Source organism: Chlorocebus sabaeus, chromosome 25, assembly GCF_047675955.1.
Source record: "Chlorocebus sabaeus isolate Y175 chromosome 25, mChlSab1.0.hap1, whole genome shotgun sequence".
Taxonomy (NCBI): domain Eukaryota; kingdom Metazoa; phylum Chordata; class Mammalia; order Primates; family Cercopithecidae; genus Chlorocebus; species Chlorocebus sabaeus.
Window position 1 is genome coordinate 34,587,818 of NC_132928.1, and position 13,125 is coordinate 34,600,942.

Here is a 13,125-nt window from a genome sequence, read left to right on the forward strand (position 1 = left end):
ATTGGCAGGTGTGTAAATTACTTAAAGCATTGTGGAAAACAGTGCGGCAATTCCTGTAAAACCTAATAACAGAACTACCATGCAACCCAGCAATCTCATTACTGGGTATATACACAAAGGAATATAAAAGTTTCTATCATAAAGATATATGCATGTAGATGTTCATTGTGGCATGAATTGCAATAGCAAAAATATGAGATCAACTTAAATGCCCATCGATAGTAGACTGGATAAAGAAAATGTGCTATATATACACCATGGAATACTAACTAATGAGTGCTAGGTTTAATACCTTGCTGAAATAATCTGTAGAGAAGCTTTCTCTGGGTTGCAGATTTAATTAAACATTGTACACATTTAAAATTTAAAGCTACTCTAAATTTTAAAAGCTTATTGAAAACATTTGGTCTTTTCCCCCCCACCTATCACCACTGGGCCTGCAGGTCTCTGTCAGCCACAGATGCAGGCCTCTGTTCCGAAGGATGGGGTTTGTTAAAGTTGTTAAGAATAAGGCCTCCTTTAAGAGATACCAAGTGAAATTTAGAAGACGACGAGAGGGTAAAACTGATTACTATGCTCAGAAACGCTTGGTGATACCGGATAAAAATAAACACAACACACCCAAATACAGGATGATAGTTCGTGTAACAAGCAGAGATATCATTTGTCAGATTGCTTATGCCTGTATAGAGGGGGATATGATAGTCTGCACAGTATATGTACACGAACTGCCAAAATACGGTGTGAAGGTTGGCCTGACAAATTATGCTGTAGCATATTGTGCTGGCCTGCTGCTGGCCCATAGGCTTCTCAATAGCTTTGGCATGGACAAGATCTATGAAGGCCAAGTGGAGATAACTGGTGATGAATACAATTTGGAAAGCATTGATGGTCAGCCAGGTGTCTTCACCTGCTATTTGGATTTAGGCCTTGCCAGAACTACCACTGGCAATAAAGTTTTTGGTGCCCTGAAGGGAGCTGTGGATGGAGGCTTGTCTGTCCCTCACAGTACCAAACGATTCCCTGGTTATGATTCTGAAAGTAAGGAATTTAATGCAGAAGTACACTGGAAGCATATCATGGGCCAGAATATTGCAGATTACAAGCATTACTTAATGGAAGAAGAGGAAGATGCTTACAAGAAACAGTTCTCTCAATACATAAAGAACAGCGTAACTCCAGACATGATGGAGATGTATAAGAAAGCTCATGCTGCTATAAGAGAGAATCCAGTCTATGAAAAGAAGCCAAGAAAGAAGTTAAAAAGAAGAGGTGGAACCGTCCCCAAATGTCCTTTGTTCAGAAGAAGGATCGGGTAGCTCAAAAGAAGGCAAGCTTCCTCAGAGCTCAGGAGCGGGCTGCTGAGAGTTAAACCAATTTTCTATGATGATTTTTCAGATACAGGCAATAAACTTACGGACAGAAAAAAAAAAAAGAAAAAGAAAACATTTGGCATTATTTAGTCTATTCAACCTACCACTAAAAAGAATAAAAATAACAATATTTTTAATATCAAACTGCTTATATTCCCCGCCCCCCCCCCCCCCCCAGAGACGGAGCCTAGCTCTGTTGCCCAGGCTGGAGTGCAGTGATGCAATCTCGGCTCACTGAAAGCTCCACCTCCCAGGTTCATGCCATTCTCCTGCCTCAGCCTCCCAACTAGCTGGGACTATAGGTGCCTGCCACCATGCCCAGCTAATTTTTGTATTTTTAGTAAAGACGGAGTTTCACAGTGTTAGCCAGGATGGTCTCGATCTCCTGACCTTGTGATCCACCCACCTCGGCCTCCCAAAGTGCTGGGATTACAAGCGTGAGCCACAACGCCCAGCCCAAACTGCTTATATTCTTAAAGTACCCATATGAGGTCTGCGGTCATGGTATATTATTACTGAACATAGTGCTGTTTATTATTTGCTAATATTTTGTGTTATTGAATCAATATTAAATATAAGCTTAATCTATAACTTTCTTTTGACTGTATTGGAATTTTTTCTTATAAAAATTGAGATATTATATCCTTTCATCAAGCTCTAATAATTTAAATGTGACGATCATATGTCTACCAACGGCTTACAAGTATTCACCTACAAAATAATCTAGTATAATTATTTTTATAATAACCTGAGTAATATTTAATGGTCTTGTTATTTTGGGAAGTACAGTAGTAATCAGGCTGCAATACTTTAATATTTTTTGAAACTCCTTTTAAGATTTTGGTTTCCTTTTATTATATATTTTATAAATCATTTAAATAATATGTGTTTTTTAAGTGATTGATTGTGTGTTTCTAAATATATTAACATATTAAGGTATAAATATATTCTTATATTAATTTTCTATTATGGCTGTTGCTATTTTCTATTTTTTTGTATCTCACAATACAAATTTTATCTTTATTTCCTCAACCTTTGTTTCTCTGTATCTAATTCTTCATTAGTTGAGATTAACTGATGATTTTCTCTTTTGTGTTTTTTCCCTAAATTTGTAATTACTATGCTAATAAAATTTGCCTTTATTTTCTTTATTATTCATATATTCACTTTAAAATATGATTTTTGTTCTATATTTTTCCAGGCTATGCTACATCCTGGGAAGAAATGATCAACAAAATAAGTGGTCTCTACTTTCATAGAGCCAATAGTCATTTGCAAAAGATGGACCTCAATTAATTAGTTAAATGAAAGGGAAGTATAATCTGTGATAAATCTTTTGAAAAAATATTATGGAATATGTAACAAGATCATCTAATATAGTTAGATTAGACAGGTGAATGAAAATAAAATTATATTTTATTTATGCATAATTTTTCAATACTATTATGGAAATTTTCTTTCTGATCTAACACAGAATAAATTTTTGGAAAGAGGCCATGTGTACCTATAAAATAAAAGTAGTCTCTTTTTTTCAGTTTGAAAATTTATAATTGTTCATTTTAGAGCATCTCTTTCTATCTTCTCTCTCTCTCTATAAATATACACACACAAACACACACACATACACTTTTTAACTTCTTTACTAAAGTGTAATTTACATACAAAAATTGCACATTTTTAATGTATATAATTTGTTGGGTTAGAATATATGAATACACCAGTGGAACCATTAACACAATAAAGAAGATAAACATATTCATTACCTTCAACATTTTCTTTCTCCACTCAACCTTTTCTTCTGTGTGTGTGGTAGTAACAATGAACACAAAGTGTAATGGTGATTACCAGGAGTGGGGTGGAGGGGGCCAGATGGAAATGAAAAGTTGTTGTTCAACGGGTATAAAATTTCACCTACACAATATGAATAAGTTTTAGATATGTACTTAGAATACAGTGCTTAAAATGAACAATATTGTATTTTATACTGAGCTCTTGTTGAATAGTTCACACAATTATTTTAACACCAGAATTTTATGTCCGTTGGGGTATATTTTGTTGTTCAAAATATTCCACTAGTATTGTTTTACCTGTTAGCATCTGTGCTGTATGTCATTTGATTCTGCTTCAGTTGCACACAGAACTGTATAATAGTTATGTTTGCTTTCAGAAGGGTACACTTTGTATTCCTATAGGGGGCCAGCTTGTAGACCGATGGAACTGAATAGGTAACTCAGAAATAAATTAATGTATTTACAGTCAACTTATTTTTGGAAAGAAGCCAAGAATATCAAATTTGGAAAGGACAGTCTCTTCGATAAATGAAGCTAGGAACCCTAAATATTCATATGCAAAAGAATAAAGCTTGACTCCTCTCTCTCACTATACACAAAAATAAAATCAAACTGCGTTAAAGACTTAAAAGTAAGACAGGAAACTATGAAACTACTAAAAATTAAACAGGAGAAGCACTTTAGGACATTGATCTAGATAAAGCTTGTATGGATAAAACCTCAAAAGCACAGGCAACAAAAACAAAAAGAGGCAAATGAGACTATATTGAACTAGAAAGCTTCTGCCAGGAAAAAAAAGTAATCAACAGAGTGAATACAGAATTGCAGAATGGAAGAAAATATTTGTAAACTAGTCATCTGACAAAGGACTAATTTTCAGATGACACAAGGAGCTCAACTCAAAAGCAAAACACATGCACACACACAAAAAATTTGATTTTGAAATGGGTGAAAGATCAGAATAGACATTCCTCAAGAGAACACATACAAATGGCCAAATGTATATAAAAAAAGTTCAGCATCACTAATTATCGGGGAACCACAATCAGATATTATCTCACCCCTGTTAGAATGTGTGTTTGCAAAAATAAAACAAAATAACAAATGCTTATGAGGATGTGGATAAAGGGGAGCTCCTGTACACTTTTAGAAGGAAAGTAAATTACTACAACCATTATGGAAAACAGTATGGAGTTTCCTCAGCAAACGAAAAACAGAACTACCATATTATTCAGCAATCTCACTAGTTGTTGTATATTCAAAGGAAAGAAAATCAGTATGTTGCTGCAAAATATCAGCACTTCCATGTTGATTGCAGCACTGTTAACAATAGCCAAGATATGGAATCAACCTAAGTGTCCATAAATAGATGTATAAATTAAAAATGTGATATATATTATATACACAAACACACACACACACACACACACAAAATGGACTACTATCCAGCCCAAAAATGGAATTAAATCTTGTCGCTTGTGACAACTTCATGAGCCTGGAGGACATTATGTTAAGTGAAATAAGTCAATTACAGAAAGGTAAATATCGTATTAGTAGAAGCTAAAAATGTTGATCCCATAGAAGTAGAGTGCAGAAGAGTGTTTACTTGAGGCTGGCAAATGTGGGAGCATGGGGGTTGGAGAATTTTGTTAACAAACAGAAAATTATATAAATACTATATATATATATATATATATGTGACAGAAAATTATAAATAGGAGGAATAAGATCTAGTGTTCTACAGCACTGTTGGGTGACTATAGTTAGTAACACTGTATTATAATTTTTAAATAGCTAGAACAGAGAATTTGGAATGTTTCTAACACAAAGAAATAATAAGCCTCTGAGGTAATGGATATGCTAATTACCCTGATTTGATTGTTACACATTGTATACCTGTATTAGACTGTCACACTGTACTCCATAAACTTGTGTAATTATCATGTGTCAATTAAAAATTATACTACTAAAATAGAAAATGTCTTGTCTGTTTCTGAAAAATATCAAAATTCAATAAATTAAATATTAAAATATAAGCTGAAGAAATCATCTAGAAAATGTTTTGAAAGTACCGAGAAAAATAGTAAACAGAAATTTAGCTGATACATGTATAATCTAATAACCAACTTTGAAGAAGTGTGGAAAAAAACCTGGAAATGAATGAAATTGTGAGAAACAGAAGAAAATTCCAAAACCTGTGCTTAGTTTAAAAAGTTATGCTTCCTGACTTTTGAATGATCGCCATTCTAACTGGTGTGAGATGGTATCTCATTGTGGTTTTGATTTGCATTTCTCTGATGGCCAGTGATGATGAGCATTTTTTCATGTGTCTGTTGGCTGTATGAATGTCTTCTTTTGAGAAATGCCTGTTCATATCCTTTGCCCACTTTTTGATGGGGTTGTTTGTTTTTTTCTTGTAAATTTGTTTGAGTTCTTTGTAGGTTCTGGATATTAGCCCTTTGTCAGATGAGTAGATTGCAAAAATTTTCTCCCATTCTGTAGGTTGCCTGTTCACTCTGATGGTAGTTTCTTTTGCTGTGCAGAAGCTCTTTAGTTTAATGAGATCCCATTTGTCAATTTTGGCTTTTGCTGCCGTTGCTTTTGGTGTTTTAGACATGAAGTCTTTGCCCATGCCTATGTCCTGAATGGTACTACCTAGGTTTTCCTCTAGGATTTTTATGGTATTAGGTCTAACATTTAAGTCTCTAATCCATCTTGAATTAATTTTCGTATAAGGAGTAAGGAAAGGATCCAGTTTCAGCTTTCTACTTATGGCTAGCCAATTTTCCCAGCACCATTTATTAAATAGGGAATCCTTTCCCCATTTCTTGTTTCTCTCAGGTTTGTCAAAGATCAGATGGCTGTAGATGTGTGGTATCATTTCTGAGGACTCTGTTCTGTTCCATTGGTCTATATCTCTGTTTTGGTACCAGTACCATGCTGTTTTGGTTACTGTAGCCTTGTAGTATAGTTTGAAGTCAGGTAGCGTGATGCCTCCAGCTTTGTTCTTTTGACTTAGGATTGTCTTGGAGATGCGGGCTCTTTTTTGGTTCCATATGAACTTTAAAGCAGTTTTTTCCAATTCTGTGAAGAAGCTCATTGGTAGCTTGATGGGGATGGCATTGAATCTATAAATTACCTTGGGCAGTATGGCCATTTTCACGATATTGATTCTTCCTATCCATGAACATGGTATGTTCTTCCATTTGTTTGTGTCCTCTTTGATTTCACTGAGCAGTGGTTTGTAGTTCTCCTTGAAGAGGTCCTTTACATCCCTTGTAAGTTGGATTCCTAGGTATTTTATTCTCTTTGAAGCAATTGTGAATGGAAGTTCATTCCTGATTTGGCTCTCTGTTTGACTGTCACTGGTGTATAAGAATGCTTGTGATTTTTGTACATTAATTTTGTATCCTGAGACTTTGCTGAAGTTGCTTATCAGCTTAAGGAGATTTTGGGCTGAGACAATGGGGTTTTCTAAATATACAATCATGTCATCTGCAAACAGGGACAATTTGACTTCTTCTTTTCCTAACTGAATACCCTTGATTTCTTTCTCTTGCCTGATTGCCCTAGCCAGAACTTCCAACACTATGTTGAATAGGAGTGGTGAGAGAGGGCATCCCTATCTTGTGCCAGTTTTCAAAGGGAATTTTTCCAGTTTTTGCCCATTCAGTATGATATTGGCTGTGGGTTTGTCATAAATAGCTCTTATTATTTTGAGGTACGTTCCATCAATACCGAATTTATTGAGCGTTTTTAGCATGCGATCATTCAAAAGTCAGGAAACAACAGGTGCTGGAGAGGATGTGGAGAAATAGGAACACTTTTACACTGTTGGTGGGATTGTAAACTAGTTCAACCATTATGGAAAACAGTATGGCGATTCCTCAAGGATCTAGAACTAGATGTACCATATGACCCAGCCATCCCATTACTGGGTATATACCCAAAGGATTATAAATTATGCTGCTATAAAGACACATGCACACATATGTTTATTGCAGCACTATTCACAATAGCAAAGACTTGGAATCAACCCAAATGTCCATCAGTGACAGATTGGATTAAGAAAATGTGGCACATATACACCATGGAATACTATGCAGCCATAAAAAAGGATGAGTATGTGTCCTTTGTAGGGACATGGATGCAGCTGGAAACCATCATTCTTAGCAAACTATCACAAGAACAGAAAACCAAACACCGCATGTTCTCACTCATAGGCGGGAACTGAACAATGAGATCACTTGGACTCGGGAAGAGGAACATCACACACCGGGGCCTATCATGGGGAGGGGGGAGGGGGGAGGGATTGCATTGGGAGTTATACCTGATGTAAATGACGAGTTGATGGGTGCAGCACACCAACATGGCACAAGTATACATATGTAACAAACCTGCACGTTGTGCACATGTACCCTACAACTTAAAGTATAATAATAATAAATAAATTTTAAAAAAATAAAAATAAAGAAATAAAAAAAAAAATAAAAAAGCAAAAATTAGGAATAACCTAATTGTACATAAACAGTGGGTTGAATAAATAAATTGTAACATATCCATACAGCATTAAAAATAAATGGCAGTCCTCTTCTAGACTACTAAAAGAATAGAAATAAAAATAAAAATAAATGAACTACACAACGCAAAAAAAAAAAAAAAAAAGTTATGCTGAGAGCCTAACGTAACTAATTAAAGACAATAGCATACCTGAATGTATCATTGTGAAAATTCACTGGACTGAAGATAGATGATAGCCACATGCAAGTGCATTGGCATGCACACGCATATTTCTAAATGTTTATTACAAAAGAACAATAATCAAATTGCAATCTGACCTTTCATCAGAACAGGATGCTAGAAAACAATATCATCTCCAGTGTGTCAAGAGAAAATTATTTTTAAACTTAGAATTACATTCCATGCCAAAATATCAAAGAGCATATAAAAATACAACAGACATTTTCAGACAATGAAGGACTTACAAAGTTATGTTCGAAGTACAATTTCTTAAAACTTACTTGAAAGTAAACTCCAGGAAAAGTTGATGATATAACAAGAAAGATAATTGTTATATTCTACTTTCTTGTTATAGAAACATAATTTTATTCAAATTGTTTTCAATATAGTAGAACAAGCACAGAAGAAACACAAAGGGAAGAAACTGAAAAATATCTGCATAGGTAGTCTGGAGATCAGTGAATCTGAATTTGATTAGATGAATGGAATATTATGAAAGCGATTGTGTTGGGTAAAATTGTGACTAGCTGTAATGCTAAAAATATTAGAAAATATCTGGTGTAGTATAAACCTAGAAAATAGGCTTGAATTCAATATTTGAAGCATTCTTCTTTGTATGACATAAAGATTTTTAAATGTGTACAATTATAGGAAAACATTTCACAATGAGTCATGTTCTGAAGTGAACAAAATTTACATGATAATTATAAAGTAAGGGCAAAAAAAGCAGATATAGAGGAGACAAAGGAAGAGAAATAATTGGAGTGGTAAAGCAAAGGGTGAGCATTCTAAAATATTTTCTAGTAGTAACATTCTATGCATGATATAAAAGAAATCAAGGATTATGAACATTGTTGTCATGTGCAGGATGATTATGGATGATTTTTAATATTTCTGTAATGTTGAGGAAGAGGGAACTTGGAAGTCCTCTATCATATCAGACAACAAAAAGCATTTTTAAGAACATTTAAATGAGTATATAACAAGCATATTATTTAGAAATATTGAATAGTAGAAACAGATCCATCTGGTGTATATGAGTTGAGGATAAAGATATGCAAAGTATGGGTTTATTACTTCTTGTTATAAGTTTGTCTGTATCATTTGACTTTTGAATCATGCACGTTTATTACTTTGATATGAATTAAATAATTATAAAAGAAAGTAAAGTATATATTTTTAGTCAAGCTGTTGTAAAGTTTTAAGCTTCTAGTGGTTCTGGCAATATGTTCTGGCTGACTTTCATCCACTGAACCCGAGTACCTTTATTACTTGATTAATATATGGTAAAGAAGAATTAACTCCACACAAACTTAAATGAATATATCAGATACATTCATCTTCAACAACATACCACTTAACTAAAATAAAAAAGAGATCAAATATATGTGTATATGTACATTCATAATCTAAATACTTATACATGCCGTAACAGAACACAAATAGTCCTTTTTCAAGTCTGACACTCAAATCCATTGTCAAAACAAACAACATTTATAAAATTTTCACATCCTTTGCTTTTTCTTTCAGAGAGTTCACAGGGTCAAATGTGCATTTCAGTGTCAGTCATTCCTAATATTGATAATAAAAACAGCCTAGCCTGGTGGCTTATGCCTGCAATCTCAACACATTTGGAGGCTAAGGTGGGAGGATTGCTTGAGCCTAGGAATTTGAGGCTGCAGTGAGCTACGATCACACCATTGCACTCCAACCTGGGTGGCATAATGATACCCTGTCTCCAAAAACAAAAAAAACAAACAAAAAAAAAAGAAAAAGAAGAAACTTTATTGTCCTATTAAGGAAATTAAGCTGGTGATTTAGAATTGAGAATACAAGTCATTGTACAATATACATTAATTACATGTATTTTTTTAATTGATAGGGTCCATATCAAACACTAAGAAGCATTTATTTTTTTATTATTATTAACAATAAGATGCTATTAAAATGTCATATTTAATTATTTGAATTCTGTTATTTAAATTTTACATATTTAGCATCAATAATCTAATGAGAGACTAACTCTGTTATCTCAATGATGTATTATTAATAGTTATTATTAAATTCTGTATTATAAGAAAGTCAGGCTACATGACAATAATTCATTACACACTAAAATATTTATTAAAGTAAAACAGCTTTATAAGCATTTTCCCGGACACAATATATACAAAGAAATGCGCAGATTATATGTCGCTAATTCTTTTCAGTAGAGTCAGCTGCTTATTTTCCTCTTCTGCAATTAGCATTTGTAAGTATATGCTGTTTATTTGAGATATTTTAAATAACTATTAAAACTTTAGAATTTCGATATTTCCTTATAGCTGTAAAATTTAAAATGTATTATTTAGAATGATTACCACATTTAACCCAAGTTTTAAAAATTTAACATGTCACTGGATGAAATACAAAATTAATGATGTATACAAACAAAATCTAAAAATTCCATGTATTTAAAGGTATTGTATCTTTAATTGTATCTTAAATCACTTTCTAATATATTTGTGTTTTACTATTCTTTAAGGGGTAGCTTTTCTGCTACAATGACATAAGACAATAAGATGATGACAAAAGCAAAACAGTGAGAACATCAACAAAAACCAACCTTATAAAAGTAATATACCTGACTTTAGCAGAAATATAATATCTTCTTTCATTTTTAGATACATTATACTTCAATCACGATTATATTTTATGCCATATACTCCCAGTAAGAATATTTACATGAAATTTCAAAGTTCTTGTCTTCCAAAAACTAAGGAGGATATAGACATTTATAATGTAGAATGACCAGGAAACTACTAGAAACACAAAGAAGAAGGTTTATGTAGATATCAAAGACTTTATTTCCACAAGTCACAAGAGATGACTTTGAACCATTTTACAGCACAGGAGATAATGATATAAACCTGAGAGTGAGGATTAATCACTAAGGTCATTCCAGGCTGAGTGAGAACTCAGAGACATCAGAGACTATTATGAAATTGTTTATCTTCAATAAGTTTCATATAACTAAGACAAGAACTTTGAGAATAAATCATCTGTATAAGAGATTAATGAGTTTGAAAATCATTAGTCTATAAATGGCTTCACATTTTATGTTTCAGAGGTTGGATACGAGGAATAAGGATTTCATGAAAAATCACTACAACCGTTAGAAGAAGAATTTTGAGTTTTATAAAGAACATTTTAGCATCAGTATGACAAACAGACCCTGAGGCTCTGAGATTAATAGTAAGAAATAATTGCTTGCAAAAAAATAAAGGGATTATTTTGTAGGATACTGAAAGGATTTATTAATAGTAAAGCAGCAGAATTTACAAACAGATTACTTTGAATATCAAGTGTAAAGGAGATTAAAAAGTCAAAGAGAAACCCATGGTTTTGGTTTGACTGACAGAAGAAATAAAATAGAAGAACATTTAGTTAGAAAAATATGGCAAATTTACTTTTGGCATTTTGAGCTGGTGGTACCCCACAGAAACACAGGTAAATATGTGTGTTTAAAATTCACCTTTCACATATTTGGAACTCAAGAAAATTTTGAATTGGAGGGAAAGAAAGTCAAATCATCAATACGGAGGTGATTTTTAAAGATGGGTATTTAGCAGCAAAGATAACAGAAACGAAACTGTGGAGAATACAGCATCCATTGAGCAAATTAAGGAAAATAAATCTACAGTGGAGCTGGAAAAAAATGACAAGGAAATTAGGAGTTAATATGATGCCACAAAAGTAAAAGCTGTTTTTTTTTTCTTCAAGGCTACAGTAGTAGATAGTGCTAAAAGGTTCAGAGAGATTATATTATATAGTATATCTAGCACCGTTCCTTAGCTTTGACAACCAGAAAATTACTGATGATCTCAAATTATTTTCTAACCGAGTAATGATTATGAACGACTAGTTATGGAAGATTGAACATCAAACAGGAACTTCAGATGCATTAGGAGAAACACCTAATATAGATGACGGGTTGATGGGCGCAGCAAACCACCATGGCACATGTATACCTATGTAACAAAACTGCACATTCTGTATATGTACCCCAGAACTTAAAGTATAATAAAAAAAAATTAAAAAGGAAGTTGAAAAGTGAAGTAAAAAGATAGTGTTGTGCAACTTTTCTACAATGTAACACACCACAAAATGATAGTATTTGTAAAGCACACTGGAGAAAACGTTAGGGGACTTAGGGACACATTTTAGAGATTGTTGAAAAAATGCAAATCTCACTTTATTTGTGTTATAGGATTATATTTAAAAATAAAATACAGAAAACTATTGAAATTGTATTTGAGTCAAACATAGCAATGAAATCCTTTCAGTATTTAATTTTACAAAATGACAAACATGAGATTATTCTCAAAAACATATTAGATTTTGTCTTTAAATGGGTATATTCTATTCTTGATAAAGAAACTTTAGTCATGAAATTACCCTGCCCTCCCAGCTAGATTTACTGCCTCCAAGGACCAAAGAACATTCTTTCTGGCATCTAGAATACACATTTCTTGAGCAGTTCCATGGATGGACCTCCTGTCTATTATCAATAGTAGGGCTCTGTGCAGCTGGTTGCTAAAGTAAGTTTCTGATTATTATAGCCTTTTTAAAAATCACATTGAGCACGATTTCCTGATGCCATTATGCTCACCATGGAGCATGTTTACAGAAATGGATGCATTTTGTGAAACTCCCATAAAACCATAAATTGATGCAGGCATCTAGCCCAGGAAATCCAAACTATTCTAAATTCCATCAGGATACTCCTTAGACTGAGGGCCAATATTTCCAGTTGTGCCTGTAACTTATTTGCAACAAACCAACTGGGGTGTCCTTACTAAAGAGAAACATTGTGTTGGATGTATTTTTGCTTGTTGGTTTAAGTTAGAAACATTTAAGAATCCATGCAGGAAGTTGTGTAACTTAGAGGACAGATGAAGATATTAACCAATAATGAAAGAAGGGAAGATTAAAAGGATAATAGGTGATAGAAATTTGTTTTGTAAGTGGGAGAAAATAACAAGTGAAGCTTCAACTGAATGACTTGTAGTTTTTCTGTTTTCTTTGATTTCTGATGAAGTGTTGAAGTGTTTGTAAATGATGTGGTTGATGGTAGAACAGAGAGACGAGAGATTGATAAAGAGAGACAAGAGAGTGGAATGGCTCTTTTAGAACGCAGAATAAATAACCGCCTAGTGCCATATCAAAGGCTAAGTGATGTA

The 13,125-nt window shown here is 33.4% G+C and overlaps 1 pseudogene; it reads left to right on the forward strand.

The window, feature by feature from the left end:
* Window positions 1-474: 474 nt before the first annotated feature.
* On the forward strand, window positions 475-1,372 carry LOC103230388 (large ribosomal subunit protein uL18 pseudogene; annotated as a pseudogene).
* Window positions 1,373-13,125: the final 11,753 nt, after the last annotated feature.